Below are 21,366 nucleotides of genomic sequence, written 5' to 3' on the forward strand. Positions count from 1 at the left end.
CAAAGAACAAGGTCGGTGTGATTAAATAATGTGAAGTCACGTCTAGAGCACCTTCATTTGAATACTAATACAAGAGATTTAATTTGTCTTTGACTTATCGTATACAAGTAGTATTTCATCAGTTTGATTAAAAATAATTGACAACAAAATTCAATATTTGTGGTAATGTACCATTCAAAAGTAGGTAGCTACTAAACATATTGATTTAGTGTTCTTTAAACAAATTTTATTTAAGGAAATATTTGAGTAATGTTCATTTTAATTTAAATAAAAATACTTCTAATTAATTTTAAATTGCCATTGCTAAACCTCAGAATTTAAAAACTGTTTACATATTAAAATTCCAACTGTCCCACAGTATAATATTATGTTTTTTAAACTTAATTAAAGTATAAATTCAGTTTATTTAATAAACTGTCTTCAATGTACTACCTACATTTAAATTGAAGTAAACGAAAACAAAATTATTAAGGTACTTAGTTTACGTTAAAATTAAAATACTTTGTGGATAAAAAGTTAATCAACAAAAATATATACGCACATTTTGGTTATGGCACAAACTTCACTCGAGAATTCACTACACAATCCGCGGATCTTCTATTATTTGACACTAACCACTTGAATTGATTTGAATAATCGAGTTGTATAATTGATGTCGAGGTGGTGTTTGTCGATCGAGTCGAAATTCGATATCTCTAGTGCGAACGCGACCGTCAGGAACCAGTGTCCGATTACGAATGAACTTCAGCAGTTTCAACACGATAGTCTCACTTGTCTGCACATATCTATAAAGGTTGAAAAAATTCACGTGAAATAACGTAATCCTTGCCAAAATTATGATTTTACAAAACATGAGTCATTCTCTCCCACACACTAATAACTTGGGTACAATTAATTTAATGAGAATGGTAATCTATTTTTACTAATAACTTCTATTTATTCTAATCCAGAGTATTGTTTTCGTGATTTTTCGTATGGAAGCAATACTGCTGAACTGTGTATAAGTAACTAGTTAAAGTTTACAAATAGTTCCAATTTTGAAAATGACCCTTAATTAAGCAAATCCGATCAATAGAGTTAATTTTTCTTACTGTTCATCGTTTCTCTTACTGGTTTTTTCGTCACATTTTGACGAGTTTTCGAAGCCACATAAAATAAATGTATTGGCCGTTACTCTTACGGTAGTTTGGATTTTCAATGAAGAAATAGTTTTATACAACCTCGGTGACAGAGCTGTGAGATGCGGTAAGGCAATGTACTCAAAGGTCGCGGGTTCAAATCCCTGCACAGCACAAACATATAATGCAACTTATGAGTTATTTCACAACAACAAAAAATGTGTATTTATGACTGTGAAAACCACGAAGAGAATAGCTGATCAAATATTTTTTTAACTATGTTTAGTAACTAGTTCTGAAGAGCCAGTTACTACACAACAGCAGTCTTTTCTATTCTTCTTTCTTCCATTTCACAACATTTCCCTATCGATAGAAGTTCCTTTATTGAATTCATAAAATAACACCTTTTTACATAATATTATTACATTACAATAAGTCGCTTTGTGAGATCAGAAGAGATCACTTTACAACTTAACGAATTTATAACATTTTTTTTAAATCAACATGACTATGTTTTGTTGACTAGATAATTAAATTATAGTATTTAAACCATGTACGTTTATACTGACAGGCGGTTGAAGACCCTTTGATCTCAATCTGAAGTCACTCCTGGACACACTAACCCTAGATTCTTTTTTTCTAGAAGTTTTTTTCTCGGGGCTTCCTGTGTAATTGTAAATAAAAAATGTACCTACTTCTCAAAACACAGGTATACCTTACCTATAGGTACAGACATTAAAAAATTCAACACAATCTCACAGTTCACTTCCTCTGTTATCTTTCTAATCTTTACAAATATAATATTTACTACGAAAAAGATGACATTATTCATAGCGCTATTTCCAAAAACAAACCAATTTAACGGGTGAGTATGTAGATATGTATTTAAATATTTACTTGGATAATAACAGCCCGCATAGCGCCCCTAATACGGAACCCTAGGGGAGTCTCGCGAACCCCGCATGAATATAACATAAAATGCAAAAAGTATTAGTTTTAATTAAAAATATAACTAACATAGTTTCAAAAGACGTACTCTCTGTCAATCAACATAATGTAACTCATAGAATAATTTCCCTTGGACCACTGATCGCAGGCACTATTATGCTACGTATACATACGCGAGCCGAACTGCCGAACTGAACCTCAATTTATAGGAAAGGAACGAAGCAACCGCAAAGGGCGCGAAATACCGCTTGCAGTTGCTTCGTTCCTCTTCTGTAATTCTTGGTTCAGTTCGCAAATGTATACGTACCATTACACATACAACGATACAATAATAATATTCAAATCTCTTTCAAAAATCTTCGATTGCGTTCATTGTTCAATTGTTCGTTCTTATTCATACTAGTACCTATAAATAACCAAGATAGAATATCACACAGATTATATTGATTGGGACCAAACCCATCAACAAACGAACATCAAGTTTATTTTATAAAAACGCTATTTCAATTAATTTCTTCTTTGGCCTATATAATATGCCTTCGATAAGTCTATTATGATTTCCAGAATTTTGAAATGTGACTCTGAATTAAAAAATGTGATTTAATTCCTGACACCTAACCTGTAAACTACCTCCTAACCTCTTCGGCCGTCATCGGTTAGTGATATTTTTCCCTGTCCAATAGGGACATTCGTAAGCGATATTATTAATCTTCTAGTACTAATGTCATTAAATGAATATGTTTTAGTATTATCAGATGCCATTCATGGCCATTACCACAGACATAGGAATTAATACACGAGAAGATAATGGCGAGGGGTAAAATCAACTGTTGGAGAACGAAGGGGGTTAAGCTGACTGTGATTCGTCAATAAATCAATCTGACAGTAAATAGGCATCTCGCATTATAATATCACCATTTAGTTCTTAAAAGTAAAATCTGCATTTAAATGAATAGACATTTTTACATGGGAGCGCAAATTACTCGCCACGTTATGAACTAATTTGCGAAGTCCAAATTCGTCAAAGTAAATTTCTTCTGTTTGCAGAGTCGTAGTTAGTTTCAGAGTATTTAGTTAAGACACTTTTATAAATGTTCATAATTTACTTCCCAGCAACCAACCAGCTTTGTGTTTCGCGTCCAGACGTTTCTCGATGTGATAGTAACAACTGATTCATATTATACGATGTGAATATGCTTAAAATAAAGTAAAATAATGCTTATATATGGAATGTAATACGACAATTGGGTTTATTCTCTTTTTCACATCTATTTTTACAAGTTTTCATAGTACAAGTCAACATTTTGCCGTGTTATTTCGTAAAATGAACCGATGATGCCTCGACCATAGTTCGCACAAGAATGATGACGTCACGTTTTCAAATTTCATTTGAGGCCATACGCGAGCCCAGCCGGCTCAATGGAACCGGTATGGGGAGTGGGGATAATACGCTTTTAATCACTTAGGGCAGGTCTACTAATATTCTGGCCATTACGCATATTTATTACAATCACTGAATCATATTGTGTGACTCGTGTATGAATTTATCATCTGTTCACAGAGATATCATTTTGAAAAACGAGCCTATATATATCCCGTAAAAAAACTTGCCACTAATAATTGTCTATACAATATATTCTAAAAGCATCACGTGGACACGCAATGTGGGTATACTTACATATGAATTTTAATGATATGGACATATTCACATGTAATTTAAGAACCTTTAAAAGATATGTAATAACTAACATTAAATAATTTTAAATATTCTACTGGAAGTTATCATGTTGTTGCTTTGAATCCTTTCCAGTTACTTACCTTCCAATTTATACTCATGTGTTCAATTTAGTTGTAGGTATACATTTATTATATTGTTATTATTGCTATTGTGTAGTGCTTTTATTGATTGCTGCTGTGTTGAAATTTTACAATACATTATGTTTTGAATTTTAGCTGGTTATTAGTATATCAGATAACTTTAAATTTTTATTTATTTGTGTTCTTACATCTTCTATTATTTTTTGTTTATTATTTACAATATTGTATTTTTTGTAAATCTCTCAGGCCACGGGTACAGAAACTACAGAACCCTTAGTTTTTTTTAATATTCTTTATTATTATTATAATTTTAAGTGAAAATCTGTTATTGGATTTTATCTTTATTATTTAGTTTATTCTTATATATGTAAATAATCTGTTGATTTTCCCAAATAAATAAAATAAAATAAAAATATGCATAAAATAGTATTGTGAACCGACACACTACTGGAAAGATAGACCTTTTTGAGGTTGGGAATTACGTTTTAAACATTGCTTGAAATGGCTCTAGCCGTGTGACTCCCCCACCTTCATCTACCCCATCTCATTCCCCTCCCCGCTACCTTCAGCCTCACAATATACTCCGATTGGTGATGCCATAGTCTCACTGGCTCCAAACGGTTGGGAGTTGATTTTGTGCGGTATTGACAATCTTTTAAAAAAAAAAAATCTCTAAAGAAATCCTGCAACTGTACAGTGTTATTCATTTATAAAAACATCTTTAATATCACATTGAATATGAATTCAGTGGGATGTTAGTAAATCAAAATATATGTTAACATAATACTGCACAAAAAAAAACTGATTATAATTACCTCTGCTAAAAATTATTCAAAAAAACTGCGGTGCGAGTACTAAGGTTGTTTGATCCTGTGGCAGCACAAAAGATCTAGAAAAGGAAAAAATAAGGTTAATTTATTTTGCTATATTATATTATGGAGCAGTAAGTATCAATCGGTATCTCAGGATGCTATACATTATTATAATTATAATTCAAACTACCAAAATTATGAAGGAATATTAAAAAGATATCCTTAAAAATATCAATTTCTAGAATACTTTCAATTGATACAGTATAGACTATGATATAGTCTATATCACATTGTTACATAAGCTTCCAAAAATGGAACAAAAGTAGATTAGATCAAATTTTAAAAATCGATTAAAATACAAATCAGAAAAATCCTGCAATGAAAACGTTGACAAAAGTACGTAAAAGCAGGTAACCAATTCGGCATTTCGGTGTTTGAATGTACCTACAGCAAGAAATCGAAGAAAATTTCCCGAGAAGCGTGATGAAATATTCGGCCTAAATTTGCCAACCAGAATAGTCTGGCTTTGTTGCCGTTTTGGGGCTTCAACCATAATACACCTTCCTATTGACATTAACCTTAAACTGGTATTTACGTAAGAATGGCGGTGTCGATCAGTCGACAATTTGACAGCACATTGCGTAAGGCTTAATTCGGGGGAAATAATCCAATGACGACCTCCGTGGCAGAGCGGTAAGCTCATGGTTCCGGACCCAAAGGTGGCGGTGTCAAACACCGGCGTTAGCAATTTAAATACATATTGTGTCTTTGCACTACGTTCCAGAATTGTAGGCTCTTTAAAAACCTCCCTGGTGACAGACCACTATTCAAAATCTAAACGTGCTGGAAATGGTTTTAGCCATGTTTAGTGACAAGAGCTAAAAAGCCCCGTACTTCCCGACCTTCCAGTACTCCCGACTTCATTCAGATTTGCTGTATTCTCGCAATCAGGAATCCCAAAGTCCACTTAAAAGATAAAGCCAAGAAGTATCCGTATCTATACCGATCGAAAGAAAACTGATGTCGCCAATTTAGATTTTAAAACTTTTCGACTCTTAGGCCCCAGGCAGGCCAAAAAATGGATTTTTATCAATTTTTACCATAAGTAAGGAAAAAATTAGCTTATCTCAGTCACACGAACACACGCAAAGCGCAATTGGTTTATCTCTTCAATGCCACAGTCCCGCTAGCTCCGGGTATTTGGGACTCTTACGAGTTTCACAAAAAACGGAGCTATCAGCGATACGCCTATACACATACAGCTAGTCCCCGATCAGAATTCTGAGTACCGGCGATTGTTCAATACTTCGCGTCTTTGTGAAATTTCAAGGAACCGCGGGGAAAGCACAGTCGCGAATTGATGTCAATGGCAGACCTTACTCAGAAATGCTGAATCATTATCCCGGTTAATTGAGATTTTATCACTAGTTAAGTACGTATTACTATATCCTGATGCATACAAATGCAATCTGCGCAGATTTGGAAATCATATTCTGCACCACTCGAGGCTGTTCAAATGTGCAATATATTTTGCCCTAACAACCGATACTTTTAAATATTGAGTTCATATATTTACGAAGTCATTTATCAATAAATTATACGCCATTTCTACCTAATTTTTTTACGTAAAAAGTTGAAAAATTGTCTAAAAACCAAAAAAGGAGCTGGGTTGTTCGGTGTAAGAACTTTATCAGTTTCGGTTTAGGTTTATTTCAGTTAGGTAAAAAAATCTTAAGGCGATGCCATACGTAGTAATGCAAAATCATGTGTTTTTGGTTTTCACCTACAAATGTTTCAGATGCTTTAATTAAATAGTGCGAGTAGAATACATCCTGGCATTTGAAATAATCGAGTATTTTTTAGATAAGTCTTTTTATAAGCCCAGAAAAAAATAATGTAAAGGCCTATTAAAACTGCTTTAAAGTTAAAAATCTCCTAATTACGAACCCATTTTCGGTTATGATTTTATTGTATAATGTGGCAAATTAAGTTATTTATAAAATGATCGAAAAAAAATAAATATTTATGCCTGAACATCCACAAAATAAAATAAAAGGCACTTTTTGGCCATGTTTTTTTCTTGCATAAATCAAAACAGGCGGATGGTGTTAAGCTGGAATATAAACCTTATCGCCATCTACGTAAGGGCTGTTATTGATAGTGGCTCAATTCAAAATATTACACGACGTAGTGCATCGCCTTAACTAACCAAACTAAGTAACCGCCACACCATTTCCTGAGGGGGTAGGAAGATACGACGGACTGCCAAACAACTCAGACTTGGCACACACTTTTGCCTCATTCACATTTATACACACTCTTCTGTTATTCCCGCTCTTGGCATGGCCCGACTTAACCCTTAAATGCATACTGTTGTAAAACTGCAACATACCGTTCAAACCACCTTTAACTCTTTGGTGTATACTTAATGCATGCCGTTTTAGAATTATCAAGTTCACGGTAATATATTTTATCGAGTGGCATCACCTTTTTTTTCTTTCGCGAATGTCAAATGTCACTTTTTCTTCAACAAAGTGAAGATTCTCGAAAATTGGTTGGAGGTTAGAATTACAGTTTGGTTTTGCTGTTATTATTTTGATTTTCTTAGGTAAGTAGATACAATAATACAATACTTATATGTAATAACTCGTATTTTTCCGGTACACTTATTAGTTTTGAGAATTTTTTTTAGGTTTTTTATTTTTTTTTTCATACGTAAATTGTTCATATTATTTTTTATTAAATACATGGTGTTGTAAATTTGCAACAATTTTTTTTTAATCAAATATCATTAAAAAATTACAAATAAAATAAATTCTTTATATTTCCTTGCATATGCATGTAAATATCTACAAAATATATTTTTTTCCAGAAAAATTAATAAATCATGCATTTAAGGGTTAAGTATCTGGTTCACTTGATCGTGTCATGTCTTCTTCGGGCGTCCACGACTTCTTCTATCATTCTCATTCGCATTATATATTCTCCTTACACTCCTTTCTTCGTTACATGACTTGTATATGCCTAAACTATCTAAGCGTTCCTTTCTTAATCTTACTCATTACGCTTACATCAGCCTTGCATTTTTGCGACTCATACGAAATCATAAAAATCACCACTACACATTACTTCTGGTAACCTGTATACAACTTTTCCCAACAATTTTTTTCACACTATCACCATGACCTAGAATAATTTCCTACAAATTTTCAGCTCACAATGTGTTTGTATAAATGTACGTAAATGTATTTGTACGTATTTCCGTTGCGTTTTCAATATTTACAGTTCAACTCAGGTATTCAGAAACAATCTGCAATCACTATGTACTTTTGGCTGACGTAAGCACTATCTTTTCAAACTTTTTTGTGTGGTTTTTAACAACCTTGCCATACTGTCAAATGAATAAACAGAGTAGTAAAATCCGAAGCCATATATGTATTTGTTATCTACGCGTATCGTCAATGGCTTACTCAAATTCCTGGGGTATCCACGATTCGCAATAATTAATCCGGTTCGGGTAAATCCAAAGCTTCGGGCGACCAAACATCCGCCAAAATGTGGAGCTATTTAGGTTGGGGTGTTTTAAACTCCGTCACAATTCACACAGTCATATCGATGATCGGCACCAATTCGATTGCTTCAAACAACCGAACCTTACGCGAATACCCGATGTTTAGCAATAATTGATCCGGTTCGGGTAAATCCAAAGCCTAATGCTACGTATACATCCGCGAGCCGAACTGCCGAACTGAACCTCAACTTATGGGAAAGAAACGAAGCAAGCGCGTATTGTGCGAAACGCCGCTTGCAGTTGATTCCTCCCTCTCAGTTCGCGTTTCGGTTCGAAAATGTATACGTATCCTAAAGCGATCAAATATCTGACAAAATTTGGAGCTATTTAGGGTGGAGTGTTTCAAACTCCGTCACATTTAATTGGCAATCAAATCCAATTTGACTAAACATTTGAACGGTCCCCGTTGGACGTTTATTTTCGATTTGTTTCAGCTTTTCATTAAATATAAAACCTCTTCGAATATTAGTTATCTTGTCAAAAACAGGACTGCTAGCTGGTTCCTGGAAAAAGGATTAGTAAATCCATAATAATATCGGAACACGTGTTCATCCACATGCGTTTGTCTTAATAATATATCATGACGAAATGCAAAAAAGTTTGCATGTTTTGCAATGCAAGAATTTTAACACGTGTTCGGACATCGTGTCAAAACATTAGTATTTTATATATAAGTTTATCAGGATACCTGTCAATTCTTTCGTTAATGGCCCACAATACCGTTTTTAACAGGAATGCGAATAATTTGAAGAGATTATTAATAAATTTGCAATATTTTGTATCAGTTTTATCAGAATAGGTATGTCAAATGCCAAACATCAAAATCACGCTGATCATCCATTGGTTTGGTTCCTTTCCCGTAATTCGTGGTTCGGTTCTAGTTTCAGTTGAAAATGTGTACGTACCATTAAAGATCTAAAATTTCGACCGGTTTTTTCTACGAAATAATCGAGCGCCACCAGTTTAAATAAAAACACATTTGAACTTGGAATCAATTTATTCCATATTTGAATATTCGGCAGAGCAGCTGTCACAATAACAGATCCCGCACGTTTCGCAAGCGCTTAATTGGTGCATTTATTACAAGTGGATATATCTGGTCAGCAATAAATACGCTTGTGCGTGCATCAACTACTGGAATGGATATCTCCCACAAATGAGGACATATCAATAATAAATAAGCATTGGTTTACGATTATTGCAAGCGTCGCAAGCTTGCACAAGCAACAAACAATAATATAAATGTAATAATATTACGGATTGCCAGCAACGGGATTTTTTTTAAATTCGCAAAGATAATTTGTTCTGAACCTGCCACTCGTAAAGATTACTCTTAATTGGCAACATTTATAAAAGTGCGGATATGCAACATAAAAGTATAACTGATTAATACGAGATATTTCGTATCCGATATGAAAGCATGGTAAAAGCTTTGAATTTAGGTTAATGATTGAACGAAAGCATTCTTAAGAGGAAGCTACTAGCCAAAAATGTGTACATTGGTGTACCTTATATTGTAGGTAATAGGCATTGAAATCGCTTGACAAACGGAGTCTAGAAACGTTCGATTTCAAGCACAAAAATGTTTTTTATTTATTTTGTAAATAATTTTATACTGAAGCAAAAAAGTTAATCAAGTGAAACTGTCATAGATAATCTTAGCTATAATACTGTATTTTTTAATGTTGTTTCCTCTACGCGTTCATACATTTATATTGAAAAAATGTATTTTTTAGTAGTTTACATTTATATTTTTTATTGAGTAATTTATTTATTTATTTGTATTCTACTCAAGCGAAACGATAAGAAAACCTTCAATTTATCTAAAGCATATTTTTTGATATTCATAATGTATACCGATTCTTTACAAAGGTTAATCAAAATAGTGATTTAGTACTAAGCTTCGCCTTAACCTTCGCCTTGTGTAACTATTATGATTTTTATTACGGTTTGAAGACAGGCTAATCAATGTTGTTCTTTTAAAAATTGTTTTTGATATTTTTTCCAAACGCATTAATAATTTTGATCAATTAATAGTTCATTTTGTTTGTATTGCATCAAATTAAACAATTTTTTTTTGTTTATTATTTTTTGATATTCATAATGTATACCGATTCTTTACAAAGGTTAATCAAAATAGTGATTTAGTACTAAGCTTCGCCTTAACCTTCGCCTTGTGTAACTATTATGATTTTTATTACGGTTTGAAGACAGGCTAATCAATGTTGTTCTTTTAAAAATTGTTTTTGATATTTTTTCCAAACGCATTAATAATTTTGATCAATTAATAGTTCATTTTGTTTGTATTGCATCAAATTAAACAATTTTTTTTTGTTTATAACACTTGATCCTTAATTTTCTTGATATAATTAGAATTAATTTGAATATCTGTTGTACTGTGGTAAATAGGAGGAAAAGGTAATTGTGAATTGTATTTTACTTAGAAATTTAAAACATTTCGTAATTAACACATAACAGTAATAAATTACTAATATTTTCCATTATTTGTTCGCTTTCTTAGAGCCGATACATGGACTTGTTTGACGCATTTTCTAATTAACTAGATATTACCAAACTTTTAACGTAGGAACTTAGAAAATTACTTTTTTAAAAATGCAATATTTCGTGCAGACATGGCTTATCTATTTTAAACTCAAATGGTACCTATTCAATAATTTAATCTTCCATTTTTTTTTACCTCTATTCTTTGTATAAAATTAGTGATCTCTAAAAAACAAAATCGCCAAGTATCGTTTGGTAAGCGACTGGCGGTGTAAAATAAAAGTTGACCCGTGTTTAGATTTGTTTAAATCAAAATCAATGTATTTATTGCGATGAAAAGAGTGACCCAGTTCCATTGAACCAGCGCTGGTGGCTGAAAGTTGGTAGCAGTGTGACTGGGAGGACGTCGATCTCTCAAACCCGTGCGATAGAGTGATCTGTTAGCGTGTACTTCATAATTGGTATTATTGACGTAACGCCGTCAAAGCGTGTCGATTGCATCACGTCCCCACATAATAACTGCTGCCAGGTTTACACTGCGAAGGTATTTCCACTGCGATATAGGCGACATTATAATGAAATACGATTCCCGGCTACTGAAGAAAAATTGGAAACTTAGTTGTACTCGTATTGAACAGCCTCTTTGGTGTAAATGGAATAAATTTTATGGTCTTTCGCGGAACGAAATGGGAAGTTTCTTCGGGATTTTAAAAGCATAAATTCCAAATAATGTAGAGCTGTTACAGCCTTTTGTAGATGTCTTCATGGCATCTTTAATAATGCACATTTCCAACTATTTTGTACACAACTTTAAAAAAAAAAAAAAAATTATTTATTTAGTAAAAGATTATACATTTATGTACATTATTTAAGAAATATTTTGACTGCCCAACTAGGAGGATTCCCGTACAACTTATACTTGGTTTTCAATAAACACAAATGAAATAATAACATTAAAAATTTTAATGTTATTATTTCATAATAGTAGGAATTGAGAAGGATTTAAAACTTCAACAGTTCTTGTCTTTAGAGAAATATCAAAAAAATCTTCAATAAAATCTTGAAGAATAAAAGCATAGTATGTTTACGATATCATTGCCACAACTATACGGCCATATTTGTAAACTTGATTATAAATTATAAATTTTAACCAAAAACCATAAAATATTATTATGTACCGTAAACGAAAAGGACACATTATGGCAGTGAAATAACTTTTTTGTAGAGTCACCACAGGTTGCTAACTCAACAGAAATTAGCCTTTATAATATTATTGAGGTAAAAATTCTTATAAGTGGTATGGGCCATTGACAGCACTCTATCGGGGTTAAGCACTAAACAGCAGAAAATGTATTTTTTAATAACTTTACGTTACAGCGCCTAGTATCCATGAGTTGTGTCATAATAATGTTCACGGTTAGCTGAGCAGGTATGAATTATTAATTAGTAGTCCCACCATTTTACGTGAGAATTACGTGAGTTCTAACTAAATTAGACAAAAGAAACTGTTAGGACGGGTTGTTCCAGAATTTGAAAAATTCAACAAATTTTAAAGTAAATATTCAAGTTCATTGAAAGTCGTATTCAAGTTTTGCTTTTACCCAAGTTCTGTGAAACAACCGGCCCATGGTGATGAAATAACAGAACCTGAATAGAACTTTCACAGAACTTGATTTTTTACTTCTAAATTTGATGAATTATTCAAATTCTGTAAAACAACCTGTCTAAAATTAGGCGGAACTAGAACGTTTTAAATAAATGACAATGTTTTTAACAGGTTGATGAGGTACGTTAGTTGAAGTACTTATCATGTCAAAGTTCATACTAATAAAATGATATATCGCTGCATTAGGTGAACGAATATAAGCCCTAAATGAAACTATTGCTCAAAAATACGCAAAAATTGTTGAGCTATTTATATTTTGTACCACTCGTGTCTCTTGTCTGTCTTTTTATTATTTGCCACTTCAGTGAGTTTTATCTAATTTTGTAATTTTATTAAGATATTATGTATCCCTTCACTGACCAGGTTTTTGTAATTTCACGTACTTAAAGTCAGTGGCGGCTCGTGACTTGGGGTACTGGGTGTACTACAGTGCTAGTATTATAAAAAATGGCATTTTGGATGGTGTTGTAGCTGAAAACGATTTTTTATTTTTTTCCGAAAATTCGTTTTTTTATATTAAGATTTTCAGTAAATTTCCGTGGGCAACATGGATTTCCTGAAAATCTTTATACAAAAAGGCGATTTTTCGAAAAAAATAATATATCGTTTTTGCTACAACATCAATAATGCCATTTTTGTAATATTAGCACTATAGTAACCCCAAAGTCACGAACCGCCCCTGCTTAAAGTATGTATAATAATTGAGTATTTTATAACAGGATTGTTCTGACGTAAGTGATAATGTTTCTAAGAATTCAGTATAAACAAAAAAATAAAATTAGCATGACACAATATACCACCCTTTCACTGACGTGCCATATCCGAGATTTTTCCGTAACAATAGCTTGGTTTTATATTTTTTATGAGTAAGCCCGCCCACCCGAGGTGCTTTTCGTTGTCAAATTATAACATTTTTGTTCGTAAACATCCAGAAAATATTCCTCAGTTATATTTTCTATTAAAAAAGTTGAAAAAATATATTCAAAACATATGATAAATCATACTCGTGTATAATGGTCACATTTACACTGTTTATAAATTATTTACATCATCGTAATTCGTAAGCAGTTTCTTTTTACAGCTATGTGTCATTGGTTACGCCCACAAAAATTTTTAACCTCTCAATTTTAAATGTTGTCACTCTTATATGAAAATGACAACATTTCACAAAATGACCTGTCTCCTAGGATTTAAAAATAAAAGAGTATGTCGGCTAATCACACAAGAAATAAGTCAAATGAGGTATATTATTCATCATGTAGTAATTCTCAACACGTTTTAAAAGCATGGAAACCCAAAATTACTAGTTTTATGAACCTTTGGGATAATTTTATTAGTTATATCATAAAAAATATATAAACGCGCGGTACTTCGGTTTCCGTTTAAATAATTAAATCAGTTATCACGGCCAACGAGACACAATACCTTCATGAATTTTATTTAAAGTCAATAGCAAAAAATAGACACCTGGCTTTTGTGATGCAAAAATGTATTACGTTTCCTATCCGGGCCCGGAAGTCCGTAAGCTTTTCGCGGTATGATTACTCACGCAGAATCTATTGAATTTGGTCCATGAGCAGAATACTTATTAGAAGTGCCAATGACAAAAATGTTATAACTTACCAAGCATACTCATGGAAGGGAGTAATAACCCAGAGATCAAAGATGTGCCCTAAATTAATATTGTTGATTTGATCCAACGTAGTAATACAAATAATTCGTATTTGAAACAATGTTGAAGTAATCTAACTGCTAGCTTGAAATACTATTGTTTTAAGAAAAATAACGGCACATAAGATTTTAGTATCCAGTTTTTGGATGTACCAATGAATGGAAAAGTTGCCAATCCTTGCAGAATGGAGTTCCCCAGGGTACAATCATTTGCCCTAATTGATTTGCCTTTTATTTAACAATTGCGTATTTGACTCAATGTTGCAGTCATGCAGTAGTGCAGGTCATATGTTTTAGTATGAACTGCGATTGTTACTAAGAACTGCGCATTTATGAAAGCAATCTGTGAGAAAGTTATCAGTGGGTAACTAAAAATGACATAGCTCCGAGAAAGCCAACAATATCGACACATTTCAATACGGAGAAAATATTTATTAGCACAATAAACTAAATTGTTACCGAAACACAACAGAGCTGCTGTTGGTGATAATTCACGGGTCACTCTTTGCAATAAACGATGACTTTCGCTATCATGTGTGTAATGTACCAGAGAAATAATAATATTTCGCATGTACTTACACGACCTACAGTGTACACAGTTGCTGTTTCTTCGTTAAATTCGCTGGATTCGTTCTCGTTCTGAGATGCTAGATTCTAAAACGTCACACAGTTAAAATCTGTTAGATAACAAATAATACATAAAAGGAATTAAAAACAATCTTCGTTAAATTCGCTGGATTTGTTCTCGTTCTGAGATGCTAGATTCTAAAAACGTCACACAATGAAAATGTGTTAGGTATCAAATAATAATTAAAATGAATTTAAAACAAATAATACATAAAATTCTCATTGTCATTGAGAACAGCTGGTTGCATGAGACCTCTCATAAGCCACAGACCTTTAATCGGACTCCTGATTTATAGCTTTACGTCTCATCATTAGTGAGCACGACTTAGATTAATCTAATACCATTTCCCATATCCTATACTGCTAACGGCAATACTTTCTCGGATGCCTTGTCTGGTACTGCGCAAACTGTCTGAGTGGGCGCTGCAACCGAAAGTCGTGTAAAAACAGAACCGTAAGGTTTCCCAACTGCATGCAGTCTGCTTTCACCTTTCCACGAGAAAAAAAGATTTACGTGACATTTGAAGAAAATTATCTCACACATTTAAAAATATATACCCTTGATGTCTCAAGCTTATCACATCTTAATTTTGATATAAATAAGAATATGATTAGATATGGATAATCGTAAAACAATGAAAAATCATGAGTCTAATCTTAATAACAGATTAACAATTTTTTATTTAGCTGTAGTCGAAAAAAGACCTTGAAAGTCAGAGGACATGATACTGCAGCGGATGTAGGAAAGTAAAACTGAAATTTCACAGTTGAACACTTTCGATTCGGTGGACGAAAGATAGTTGTCAATACTTGAGAGCATAACGAAGCGTTACCTTTCCTGGAAATAAGATCAGACGAGAAAGGAAACATTGCACTTCATAGTCCAGCTGTGTGACATGATTACAAATCGATAGGCGATAGAGTAGATGAAGTCAATTTATTCCAAACCATTATTATGAGTGTGGCATATAAAACCGTAAAGGAATCTCAAGATTCAAGTCAGCGAATGTTAGTTGGCTTCTTGCGCCGTTTTAGGAAGAGGTTTATCAGAACCGGCATTCCAAGGGTCTTTGTTATTAGCAGGGCAAAGTGAAGAACCGGTAACCTGACGATGACCACGGAGAACGGGGAGAACCGGTCAGGGAATTGCAGCGACCGCACCCGTTGTCCCTCCATGGCGATACTCTCTATGATTAATGATATCAGATTGCCGATGGGTCTCAGGTAACTCCAACTATTAAATTATATCAAACGACATACAATCGACGGAGAAGACGAGACAGATATTCTCGACAGAAGTGGACAGACCAGGTATTCCGCTCGTGCGATATCAAGTTCTCAACACTAATACGCGGCTCTTATACGGACACGTTTTTTAATTAACAATAAATTATATGGGAATAATGAAAGCACACTTTTTTTGCAGTCGCTGTCGTTAAATCCGATTCTGTGATGAAGGTTTAGAAACTTCACATAATGCACATGGTAGGTACTGCGCTAAACCTGACAACCCGCTCGGGATGACGCGATGATTCAAGTACCTACTGTGCCGTGAAACCGTTAAGATAATCGACCCAAATATTAGCATTGGCGTTATGAAAACTGGCTCCAGATAGATCACCGCCTTAACATGGTGCAGTAGATTATATTTATCACAAGACAATGTTACCTCATTCCGTTAGGTTAGAACAGATTTTCACACGTGACTCATGTATGTCGCCGTAATAATTGGAGGTGTTATTCGGAGGGACGGCAACCTACTGGGACTAATTGACATTAACTTTAGTTGACTGGAGAAGTCAGCAACTGGTTGCGCAAGAAGAACTAGATCCGAAAAAGATCCATAGAAGAATTTAACACATTGGCTTCTGGTTCAGATTAGAGGTGAGTAAAATAACGGAAAACAGTTTTTTCGTAAGCGTTTAAGTTAAAAACAGTTTTGTTGATTTTGGGAGAACCGAAATAAAAAGTTTAACAAAAAACCGTCTAACTAGGCCTGCAATAAACCCGCGCGAAATGATTCCAATAGAGCACAATACGATGCAAAGAAAAGCTTACTCGTTAAACGCTTCAACCTTAAACCCTTATCCGCCCGTACGCCACATGCATTCTGCCCGTAAAGCAATGTAAAGAAGTAAATGGTTATCCGCCCGTCCTCTATTGGCCGCCCGTAATGCGATGCAAAGAAACGCTTCTTTATGAAACGCCTTCTTGATAAATTTAAGAATTATTTCAGTAGAAGGGTTCTAAACTTTTTCGAGTTCGGGCGATATATTTTACATTTTCAAGGGTATCGAGTTATAATAAGAATCTTGTAAGAATTTTTACTGTTTTTCAGTTCTTCAGATTTTGACCACTAAACAGATTCGGATAAGCACGAATCTAGCAAAACCGGTTTGTCCTACAACCAGGATTTTATGTGTACCACCCTTCTAAGGAAATTTAAAATATGGAAATAGTTATTATTTTCAAATTCACATTCGTAACTTATTGAGATTGACATTGATTGAGTACGTAATCTTGAGGTGTTCTGTGTACCTCGAAAACGCATAAATGTTGAACTAAAATCATTAAACAAAAGTGAGTTGAAATAATATTGTTTAAAGTAATTTTTACTCCTCTTTTTTGTATCTGGTTCATTAAATATTGTGAAATATCAACTAATTTGACTGATGTTCTGCGTAGAGTTTTATTCAGAGACGCACGAAATGCACGGCATTTTTTTATTGCAATCGTAATATATCTGCCCAAAAATACTTACTACAAAAATTTAGAGCCTTTTTTTAAATAAAGACAAACATTCCCGGGTTACGAATAACCCGACGGTATTCGAAAATCTCCTACTATCACCACAGTAAGCGGAAAATGTTGCTTGTGTTGTGGTGGAGGACTTAACCAGCCGAGGAATTGAACACACTACGCCTGGATGGGACCCAAACGCGATGTCACCGACCGGTCAATATAAGAAACAAAATTAGTTTATCGTATAAAAATTGTAGGCCCACCATCGATTACAAAAGATTCTGAAGCAAACACGAGTTGAGTGCAATCCATCTAAATACAACATAATGCACCTAATTTTTGGTACGTAGAAAAAAGGGTGAACCATTTACCGTAGTGCATCAAAAGTACTGGGAAGGAAAAAGGTACGAGGGGTGGGTAGGAATCTGGGAGTCAATGTGTCGAATAGTCATCCCCATTTCTTTTTCTCCACACAAGGGGTCCTTAGGAGACGGTGGTTAGGAATCTGGGGGTCAGTGTTTCTAAGAGTGACGGACGTATAAATCCATCCCTCGCACTGCGGTGAAAGGCAATGGATCAAGTTGGATATGGATTGGAGACGGTTAAATCCATTTACGCAGAATTCAAAAAAAAAACGAAAATAAATTGTAGTGAATAGCGTTATGTTTAAACGGTTTCGGATTTTTTGAAAAAGAAACCGAAACGACCACCTCTAGTTCAGATACGCATTTTAGTAAGGCATGAACACATACTTAAAAGAGCAATTCGATTCTTAAAAGAGAGCCACAAACTTGCTTTAAAAACTTTTTTCAGTAAAAAATTATAACATTTTACGTTATACTCAAGAGAGCGTCCGATGTCTGATGCATATTATAAAAACCATAAATCGTCAGCTTTTTGGGAGCCAAGGTGTTGATGCTGTAAGAACTAGTTTTGGGGAGGAATTCCCGGACCAGCCCAGGCACTATACAAATAAGGTCATCCTTGAAATTCTGAAGACCGCTGCACATTGTTTTGGGGTGAGTTCAAAAACGATGTTGACAGCGAAATTCAAGATCCAAACAATTCAAGTTGATACATGAAAGTAGCTAATATCTTTATGTGAAAATTGAGTATGGTTCTGTTTCTTTAGTACTCTTCGAGTCATGGGAACCTTAAACAAATGCTGGACGTTATGAATTTTTTTTCAGAATGAATTAACGAATGGATAATCAAAGATGCTATGATGTTTTGTAATCCCAGAATTCAAAGACATTCCTATAACTGTGGTTTGACTTTGATGTACTCATTTAATTCATGGCACAAATATTATTAACATACTAATTGTCACAAAAAAAAATAATGGATAGATTTGTGCATACCATGCAAATATAAAACGTAGTATCAACTTAAATTTTATAATTTTTCTAACTTATAAATATCTAACTGACGAGTACCCGGCGTTGGTGGGGGTTTTCATTAGGAGATAGATATACAATTCCGAAGCATATTAGTATGATGTATCACAGAAGGTTTAGCCAGCGTTAGCAATGTAAGCTCCCGAAAATATTTGATCACAAAACATCGATTTTTATGTACTTTCTATAAACATAGTATGCACGTATTATATATATAAACCTTCCGGAAGAAAATCTCTAAATGAGTGAAAACCCTATCAAAATCCGTTACGTTGTTTATAAAAACTAAGCGCACAAACAGACAGACGCGGATAGCGACTTTATTTTATACTATTTAGAGATTAGAGAAGAATCAATCTAAATTCCCAAGAATTCACTGAAAGGGGACCTAGACTGAATTTCTACATGAAGTTGCCTGAAAACACTAATAACACACACATAGGTAGTGAGAATGTACTTGCAAAAGTAGTTTGTAGTTTAAATCGTTTGTCTGAAGCATAACAAATACGCAGAAGAAGTCGCATAAACACATAACATATTGTCATATTGACATTGAGTCAATTGAGTATTGGGTTAAGTGCATTGTTCCGTGGGTACATCACAATGAATAAGTTTTTTTTAATAAAGTTTATGGAGAATAGAGAACAATGGGCTAAAATTATGACGTGCTTATTGCTTATATGACCAAAACGCTCAGGAATTTAATTTTAGTTTTTCCTCAAGCATACTAAACTTTTAATCGACTTAAAAACTGCCTACAATAAATATTTATTGACTATTGGGTTGTTCAAATGTTATGATATTTATACACGTCCCTATTTCTGCGAGCTGTACAAATCAAATAGGAAGAAGAGATGCAAGGTGCACGAAACTGTATTGAGGATTCCTATATTGGTTGTCTACTTTCGAAAGTCGAAAGGTCTTATGTGAACTAGGGAAGGTTTTTTTTCAAAGTTCAACAAAAATTTTATCGTCGTTTTTTCAAAAGGATGTAATTTTTCTAAGATTCTTAAGGTAGTACAATATGCAAAAGGGAGAGGCAAATAAGCAAACGCGTCCAAAAGAGGAACTGACTAAAAAAATTATTATATAATGCCTTCAGAAGGTGAAACAGCTGTCATACGTAGTTTGTAAATAAACAGTTTTTTATTGAATAGTAAAATTATTGAATATGTAAAAGAAAACTAAAGCTAAAATGGAGTTCTGCAAATTATACTTGATAATAACGAAGAAAAGGATCAAACTGTTATTTGTAACCACAATATCGACAAGAGACACGCCACCGACTGCACGGATAATAATAATAACCGTTCATTTATATATAGATCAGGGATGGCCAACAGGTCGACCGCGGTCTACCGGTCGACCGCGAAGCTGATTTAGGTAGCCCGCAAGAGTAAAATAAAGTGAATAGGAAAATATGACAAAATAACATTATTTTGAGATGTATTAGCGCGAAGGACTGAATAAGGTACCTACTCACATGCTTCGGTCGCTGAACAGTTGGAAAATTTGCACCTGGAGTTTGAAAGAAGGTTTGCGGATTTTGCCGCCCTAGAAGAAGTACTAAGTTTCATGGTATTCTCATTTAATGAAAATATTAATATTGACAGCTTAACCGTTAAAATCGGTAACTTAATCGATACTGAATCTGTTGTGGTCGAAGAAGAAATAATTAAAATGAGAAGCGACATATTTTCGAAGGCCAGAGCAGATGCCCTGGATAAAATACCAGATAGTATAGATTTTTGGAAACTGATTTTCAAAAAAAAGTTTCCATGCCTAAGAAAGGTAGTTTTAAAGGTATTTGACGTCGTTTTTCGGTTCTACCTATCTTTGCGAATCAAAATTTTCAACGATGAATGCAATCAAAACCAAACATCGTTTCCGCATAACAGATGCCCACTTAACTTCGTGTTTGCGAATCGCAGTTACTTCGTACACTCCCCAATATGATAAGCTTGTGGAGAATATGCAGTGTCAAACATTCACCCTAAAATGTGAAGCTGGATGAATTTTTTTTATTTGTTACATTGCATTATTAAATTCTTACAAATTTATCACAAAATAGTTTTATTTTGTCACTTTTAAACTCTACCTTGCAGTCGACCGCAAGAAATAATTTTTAACGCAAGTAGACCGAACTGGTCAAAAGTTTGGCCACCCCTGATATAGATCATTGTGTGAAGGCGCACCTCTACTGCACTATACAACCAAACCAACCCAATCTTATAAAATAAGTAGTATTTAACATTTGTTCAGCCGATTTATTACTAATTTTAAAATACAAAAAGCGATGTTTTCATTGTTTCGGTTTGCGTTATATTCGAGTACAAGATTAATAAATAAAATGTTCCACAAACTAAATTGGTTTCTTTGGTCTGTGATTTGACATTGTGACTTTGATCTATAGAATTGAATAATGTATATAACCCTGTGGCAGATAAAATCATTGATAGAATTTGATTAAACAAGGATTAGTCAAAAGGATTAA

General features: G+C 33.8%; 1 protein-coding gene across 5 annotated transcripts in view; it reads right to left on the bottom strand.

The window, feature by feature from the left end:
* Positions 1-21,366, bottom strand: part of wdp (Leucine rich repeat protein windpipe) — an 85,683-nt gene that overhangs the window by 27,321 nt on the left and 36,996 nt on the right. For 3 of the 5 annotated variants that reach the window (XM_089650190.1, XM_089650183.1, XM_089650195.1), the window contains exon 2: positions 4,700-4,773. The exons of 1 other annotated variant lie outside the window; for it this stretch is intronic. The gene's annotated coding sequence lies outside the window, so the exon portion shown is untranslated. Of the gene's footprint in view, positions 1-541; positions 724-4,699; positions 4,774-21,366 lie in introns of those variants that run through there. One more of the 5 variants, XM_089650203.1, reaches the window with a different exon arrangement.

The sequence above is a fragment of the Hesperophylax consimilis genome, chromosome 3, assembly GCF_061612785.1.
Source record: "Hesperophylax consimilis isolate HC1 chromosome 3, BYU_Hcon_1.0, whole genome shotgun sequence".
NCBI lineage: Eukaryota > Metazoa > Arthropoda > Insecta > Trichoptera > Limnephilidae > Hesperophylax > Hesperophylax consimilis.